The sequence below is a fragment of the Cynocephalus volans genome, chromosome 4 (genome assembly GCF_027409185.1).
Source record: "Cynocephalus volans isolate mCynVol1 chromosome 4, mCynVol1.pri, whole genome shotgun sequence".
Lineage (NCBI taxonomy): Eukaryota > Metazoa > Chordata > Mammalia > Dermoptera > Cynocephalidae > Cynocephalus > Cynocephalus volans.
In genome coordinates this window covers 66,616,518-66,624,784 of record NC_084463.1, presented here as the reverse complement: position 1 = coordinate 66,624,784, position 8,267 = coordinate 66,616,518, and the positions used below count along the sequence as shown (strand labels likewise).

Genomic DNA, 8,267 nt, shown 5'->3' with positions numbered 1-8,267 from the left:
ATTCTTTGCCTAGATGATCTGTCTAATATTGACAGTGGAGTGTTCAGGTCCCCTGCTATTATGGTATTAGTGTCTATTTCCTTCTTTAGGTCTAATAGAGTTTGTTTTATAAATCTGGCTGCTCCAACATTGGGTGCGTACATATTTATGATTGTTATGTCTTCTTGATGGATCAGTCCTTTTATCATTAAGTAGTGACCCTCATTGTCTCTTTTTATGGTTTTTAGTTTAAAGTCTATTTTGTCAGATATAAGAATAGCCACTCCAGCTCGTTTTTCTTTTCTGTTTGCATGGTAAATCTTTTTCCATCCTTTCACTCTTAGTCTGTGTGAATCTTTATGGGTGAGGTGGGTCTCTTGTAGGCAGCATATAGTTGGGTCCTGCTTTTTGATCCAGTCAGCCAGTCTGTGTCTTTTAATTGGGGAATTTAAGCCTTTAACATTAAGAGTTGTTATTGAAAGGTGTTGATTTATTCTTAGCATTTTATTGGTTGTTTGGTTGTCTTAGGTGTCTTTTGTTCCTTGCTTTCTGATTTACTGTTTGGTTTCTTTGTTTGTTGGTTCCTTAGGTTGTAGATAGTGTTTTTGTTAGCTTGTTTTCTCTTCATGAATGCCATTTTTATTGTACTAGCGGGTTTAGATTTTTCTTAGGTTTTTATGGCAGTGGTAGTTATTTTTCAGGAACCAAACCCAGTACTCCCTTGAGGATTTCTTGTAAGGGTGGTCTTGTGGTAGTGAACTCCCGCAGTTTTTGTTTGTCTGAGAAATATACTATTTGCCCCTCATTTCGGAAGGATAGCCTTGCAGGGTAGAGTATTCTTGGTTGGCAATCTTTGTCTTTTAGTATTTTGAAAATATCATCCCATTCCTTTCTAGCTTTTAGGGTTTGTGATGAAAAGTCTGATGTTAACCTGATTGGGGCTCCCTTATAGGTGATTTGACGCTTCTCTCTTGCAGCTTTTAAGATTCTCTCTTTGTCTCTGAGTTTTGCCAATTTGACTATGACATGTCTTGGAGAAGGCCTTTTTGGGTTGAATACGTTTGGAGATCGTTGAGCTTCCTGGATCTGAAGATCTGTGATTTTTCCTATACCTGGGAAGTTTTCTGCCACTATTTTGTTGAATATGTTTTCAATGGAATCTCCATTTTCCTCCCCTTCTGGAATACCCATGACTCGGATATTTGAGCGCTTGAGGTTGTCTGATATCTCTCTCAGATTTTCTTCCATGTTCTTGATTCTTTTTTCTTTCTTTTTGTCTGCTTGTGTTATTTCAAACAGCCCATCTTCAAGTTCAGAGGTTCTCTCTTCAACTTCGACAAGCCTGCTGGTTAAACTCTCCATTGTGTTTTTTATTTCGCTGAATAACTTCTTCAGTTCAGCAAGTTCTGCTACATTTTTTTTCAGGACATTGATTTCCTTGTATATTTCCTCTTTCAGATCCTGTATACTTTTCCTCATTTCATCATGATGTCTAGCTGAGTTTTCTTGTATCTCATTCAGTTTCTTTAGAATTATCACTCGAAATTCCTTGTCAGTTATTTCAAGGGCTTCTTGTTCTATAGGATCTAGAGTATGAGATTTATTAACTTTTGGTGGTGTACTTTCTTGATTTTTTGTATTTCTGGTGTCTTTTTTTTGGTGTTTATTCATTGTGGCAGGGGGTTTCACAGTCCACCGGTTTAAGACTAATGACTAACTAGGATGTTGCTGTTGTTGCCAATTTGGTATGGCTCCCGCCGTGACTGCTCAGTTGGCCTCTAGTGTCTTGTGTGTGTGGTTGCCTCGGGTCTTGGGCTTCTCCGGGGATCCACCTTTCTGGTCAGCTTGTACTCTGCTGGGCTGGTGGATCACGTACCACAGGGTGTGTGATCTCTGTTGAGCTTTCACTTTCTGTACAGGACTTCTCCCCGTTCCGTGTGCTCTGGCCCAGGCTGTTAGATCGTGCAGTGGCGACCCCACCGGGTGTGTGGTTTCTGTCGAGTCTCCGCCTCCCTGGCCGCACGTCTCCCCCCTCTGTGCACACTGTGCTGGGTTGGGGCGTGTCTTCTGCACCCCTCGTCTATCAGCTGGGCCTTCAAGACCCTGCTCAGCACCGCCTCGCCCAGGAAGTCTACCAGGTTTCTGCTAGGCACAGACGACCGGTCTCTCTGGGTGCCTTTGTAACACTGTGTAGATCTTTCTCGGGTCTTGTTCACCTTTGTATCCCCCCGGTATAAACCGAGTCTAGTGCCCGCCTGCAGCCTGCTCTCCGGCAGGTTCAAGCGGACCTGGGAACTCTCCTACCACACTATTCCCAACCAGAAATTCGTTAGGCTTTTTTCCAAACTGGTGGTCGCAGAGATGGTATCTGCCTCCCAGTAACAGGAAGTTTACCGGGGCCGGAGTCCAGGGTGTGGTGGAGTGACAGTCGGCCCGCCCGTACTTCCTAGCCCTCCCAAAACTGGTCGGGACGCCCCACACCCCCAGCCCTGCCAGAGAACCGTGGAGGGAGTGGGAGAGGAAGCCGGCCCGCAGGGTCCGGAAAGCCCCACGCCAGGCCAAGCAAATGGGCTCAGTGATGGCCGAGCAGGGCGGAGCTGCCCGCACCTGGGAAAATGGAGGCAGCACCGGGGCAGTCAGTGGCCTGGTGGTGCAGTCGGGGAGCCGCGTGGGCAACCACCCCCCGAACAGAGCTGTGCCAGGGATCACTCACAGTGCTGTGCCAGGTCGGGCGCTCGCTCTGTCTCTGGTTTGTTGCCTTCCGTGTTCTCGGCGCTGCCGCCTCGAGCTGTTCAGTCGCGGCGCCGCTCGCGCGCTCCCAGGAGTCTTCTTTAATGCCGGCCTGAAACCTCGAATCCTGAATAGGGCAGCTGGCCGCCTTCAGTGCGGCCCCAGCCTCCGGGATCCTGGCTGCATCCACAGCAGCCCTGGCGCCGTGTTCCCTGTTTCAAGACTCACTTTTGCAGCTAAGAATCAGTTCTTTTCCTGCTCCACACTTCAAAGCTGTTGCCTGTAAATGAGGCAGCCTCTCCTGCCGGGGGCAAAGTGGCGTTGAGCCCCCACGACCGGCCAGCAGCAGCAGTCCTCCCTTAAGAGATGGCCAGAGGAAGGTCCACAAGTTTCCCGGCTGCCTGAGGCCCAGTGGCCGCCTTTTCCACCTCAGCTACCCCGCGCCAGCCGCCGCAGCCGCCGCCATCTTGAAACCTTCATGACCCTTTTAATAGTCTTTTCAGAATATCCTATTCTAAGCTAAGGCTCACATATGCCAATTTGCATACAAATACAGTGCATAAAACATTAGATAATACCATATATTTTGTGAATGACACAGGAGCAAGAGAAATATAACATGCACCTTCAGAAAAAGAATGCACGAGATGGCAAAGAAAACTTCAGACTTCAAAAGAAAGGGGAATTTCTGAGAATGAGCTTCTTAATATCAGAGAAGATGATTTGAGAACTATTTTTAATTCTCAGTGAGTCTAAAAGGTTTTGAACGCCGTCTAAAAATTTACTGGAAGATTGAAGATCCTAATTACAATAATATCACATAACTAATACATGTGTCTGAAAATAATAGATTAAAATATTCTAAAAGAGCTCCCGCGAGCACCACTGGGCGAACCCTCGTGTGAAATGTGAGATCCCTAACCTGGAGTGGTGCAGAGGCGGGCCGACACCCTGCTCCTGACCTCTGGCGCTGTGCGGCCGCCTCAGGATCAGACATGGCCCAGAACGTGAAGGACTTATAGGGACTGCTGCCCGCCGGGTCCCGGGGCATGGACAGGCGCCGCGGTCTGTAGTGACCGCGGATCCGTGTTCACCACGAAAGGCGGGCACAGAGCCATCTTTAATCGGATTGGTGCTTGCAGCAGGACACCATCCTGGCCGAGGGCCTTCACTTTAGGATTTCCTGGTTCTAGTACCCCATTATCTAGGACATTCGGGCCAGACCCAGGAAAATCTCCTCCCCTACAGGCTCCAAAGACCTGCAGATGGTGAACATCTCTCTGCAAGTGCTGTCTGGGCTCAATGTCCAGGAGCTTCCCCGCATGTACCAGCGCTCAGGGCTAGACTACCAGGAGCGAGCGTTGCTGTCCATTGTCAATGAAATGCTCAAGAGTGTGGTGGCCAAGTTCAATGCCTCACAGCTGATCACCCAACGTGCCCAGGTATCCCTGTTGATCCTATGGGAGCTGACCGAGAGGGCCAAGGACTTCAGCCTTATCCTGGATGATGTACCCATCACCGAGCTAGGCTTTAGCCGAGAGTACACAGCTGTTGTAGAAGCCAAACACGTGGCCCAGCAGGAGGCCCGGTGGGCCCAGTTCTTTGTAGAAAAAGCAAAGCAAGAACAGCAGCAGAAGATCGTGCAGGCCGAGGGAGAGGCTGAGGCCGCCAAAATGCTTGGAGAAGCAGTGAGCAAGAACACTGGCTACATCGATCTTCTTAAGATCCAGACAGCCCAGAACATCTCCAAGACGATCGATCGCCACATCACAGAATCACACCTATCTCACTGCTGACAAGGTCATGCTGAACTCACAAGATGAAAGTTTCACCTGGGGAGGTGACAGCCTCATCAAGGGTAAGAAATGAGCCTGGCAACCAGAACTCCACCCCCAGACAAGATGTGGATCTGTTTCTTCTCCACTGTTTGAAGAGCCAGCTAAGGGTCCAGCATACACCCACCACGGCCCCATTATCATGTGATGGTCCCCTGTGTACTCCTCCTCCCAACTCCTCTTGGATTAAGGAAGACTGGAGAGCAACTCTTTTTCAGGGGAATGACTTTCCTCCTTCTGTAGTGGCAGGGGATGTTGGGACGGTGTGTGATCTCTCAGTGATTTCCTTCAGTGTTGTTCTCTCTTGCAAGGTTGGGAAGCGATAACCACCATCCCAGGAATTAGTAATTTTTTATTACTTAAAAAAACATTCTAAAAGATTAAAAGAATAATTAAAGTTCGTATCTGAGATAGAATAGGGGATAAGTCATAGCCCATAATGTAAAAAATGTTTTTGGAAAATTCTTCTTAATGAATGAAGACATAAATAAAAATAATTAAGTCTTGCAAAAAAAATTGAAATAAATCAAGAGTGGAGGATCAAAATGAAAGTGTACTAAAAATTATTGACTTATTAATTTCAAATATCAGAAAAAGTCCTATTTCATCAATGTCAGAAAACAAAAAGTAAAAACAAACTAACAGAACAGAAAGACAGTAATAAGTAAAAGTAACATTCATATAAAAAAGTAGAAAAAGGAATGAATAAATAATTCCATACATTGTATTTATGGTCACAACTTACTTTCAAATAATTTAGATAAAAGAAATTGTCATAAACCTCCCACAGCAGTATTTTTAAGCGAGGATTACCAAAAATAATAAATAAATAAATATAAGATGTATTCTAACTCAAAAAAAAGGTAAATTATATAAATTGACTTTGGGAAACAGATGCATAATATTTGAAATATGAATCTAAAAAAGAAGAATTGCTATTTTTCCAATTCTAAAAGTTATGGTGATGTGTATAGAGCAATGGAAATGAAAATAGAGTTATGTTGTTGTTATGTGGCTCTTTTACGAGCCAGGCATTTTTCCAAATTTTCCTCAGTTGACTAGTGTCTCCCTAAAGTGTATGTCTAAGTTCCAACCCTGATACCTGAGAATGTGACCTTTTAGAAATAGGGTTTTTGCAGATGTAATTAACTTGATGATTTCCAGATGAAATCATTCTTGATTTAATGGGACCTATATCCAATACCTAGTGTTCTTATAAGAGAAAGAAGAGGAAGGTTTGAGACAAAGGCACAGAGAAGACCATGTGGAAACAGAGGCACAGTGGAGTTATGCTGCCACAAGACAATGAAAGGCACAGGTTGGCAGCAGCCACCTGAAGCAGGAGAGAGGCACTGGCTGGAGTTTCCCTCAGAGCCTCCAGAGGGAACCAACCCTGCTAACCCTTGCTTTTCAACTTCCGGCCTTCAGAACTGTGAAAGAATAAATTACTCTTGTAGGCTCCTCAATTTGTGATAATTCATTATTGCAGCCCTATGTAAATGATACACAAGTGTTTTACAATTACTATCTCATTTTTCTCCTCACAATTCCATGAAGTGGGTTTACTACTATTATTCTATTACAGAGATGATGAAAATAGAAAATCTAAGAATTTATATAACTTTCCAAAGTTGTAGAATAGTTTAAAAATAATAATAATAATAACAGAAGACTGTTTAAAAGAACATTCAGAGAGCAAAATAGATTTTGTAAATTAAAAATACCATAACAAAAATAAAAACTTCAAAATAATATTAGAAATACAAAAGTGAGAAATTTGATTAACAACAGGAGATTGTAAAATTATGAGTTAGAAAAAAAATCAGAAAACAGACTCAGGTGGTTCAAGATAATGTAATGAAGGGACTACTAATAATGCTGTCACCAAGGTTAGGAGAACCATCAAGGTAAGGCTCTCAAGTCTAAAAATAGGGGGAAGCTGTTTCCACTCACACACCTGAAAGGGAAAAAACAACCTCTAGATGAACAGGAGGGATCAGCTGGTGGGCATGTAAATCCTGAGAAGAGATTTTTAGTACAGAGAGTTTGAGGATGAGGTGGCAGGTTTAGCGAAAATTGGAAAAATTAATAAAAAAGAAATATAATAACAGTACATCTTATGGCTTAGCTGTGATTTCATTTTACAGAGAAACAATAATTGATAGAATAATTAAACCAAAACTCATGATGTAAGTGTTTTGGGAAAATAAGAGAAAGGAAAACAGTGTGTGTGTGTCTGTGTGTGTGTGTGTGTGTGCGCGCGTGCGAGTTTAAGGAGTTAAATAACTAAATTCCTCACTCCTTTTAAAGTCAATAAACACTTTTCTGTATTAAGAAATATCAGAACAAGTATATTATTTAGAATTATATACAGTATAATTGGGACTGTTTTGTCAGGCATGTGAAGATGAAGAAAATAATCTCTCTCTCATCAGAAGCTCACATACACCAACAAATAAAATATCAACCAAAAATCACCATTGTGGAGAAATATGCAGGTGCTGTGTGAGATGACAGGAGGAAGCAGTTCTCTGTGTTTCATGCATTTTGTCTTCTGCACTTATACATAGACATACTCTTCTTATTACCTGTGGGCAGAATGTGAGAAAAATGACTATACACAGACAGTCTAAAATTAGACACCCCCAAAATTTAAAAAAAAAAACAAAAACCATTCACCAAAATTAGTGAGCAAAATGAGTTACTTTTTATTATTATTATTATTATTATTATTATTATTATTATTATTATTATTATTATTATTATTTTATTACGGTGACAGAGCAGTACAGGGATTGAAATCTGGGCCCTCGTGTTATCAACACCACTCTCTAATCAACTGAACTAACTGGTCAGCCCCAAACTAGTCACTTTCAATACTTTATTTTATTTTATTTAAAAACCTCACAACATCTACCCTGGTACAAAATAACTGATTAGTATTGCATCAATCTTGGTTAGAACACAACCTTTTTTCCAATACTCTTGCATTTAAATAACCTTAATGTAAAGGGTAACCATTGTTGAGAACAGATCAACATACTCCACAATCATGTCAGACGTACTTTTCAAAGGTCATCCACATTTGGAAGTCTAATATATTGTGTTTTTAAAATAAATGACAGTAGGTTATCAGGATTACTACTTCTAGACCAGTGTAGGAATCATTCAGCAGAAAATCCTCGCAATTCTGGTACATAAGTGTGGTCCGCAATGCCACCTTTCCACATCTATCAATAATTTCTGGATTGTTACTGGGCACTTTAAAGACCAAGAATGAAGCTTGAAGTTCTAAATGAGAGCACCTTTCACATTCTACAATATTTTGCAATTAATTTTAGGCCCCATGCCAAAAATAAAACCACAGATAGCTAGGCCTTCCCCTCCAGAATTTCACAATTTGTATATACGAGGAACATAAAATAAAGGGGAAAAAAATCATTAATTTCAAAACAATGATAGAGACCAAAATTCTATAGCTCAAGAGTAAACTGAAAACAATTACATGATTTTTATTAACTAGGCTTCTGACAGTTTGGTTAAAAAAAATTAAGGGAAAGACACATGAATTCTTCTTCTCAGAACTCTGTACTCGCCTGAACGATGTATAATTGTTCTGATCAGTGCTTGCAAGAAAATCTACCCAATTGACAGGAGTTCTACGTACTCTGGGCTGTCTGGACGGCAGCTGTAACTTTCTCAGGTTTCCACAGTTCAACCAAA

The 8,267-nt window shown here is 42.1% G+C and overlaps 1 pseudogene; it reads left to right on the top strand.

Moving 5' to 3' along the window:
- The first annotated feature begins 3,704 nt into the window (after positions 1–3,704).
- LOC134377283 (prohibitin-2-like) lies at positions 3,705–4,595 on the top strand (annotated as a pseudogene).
- The last annotated feature ends 3,672 nt before the right edge of the window (positions 4,596–8,267 follow it).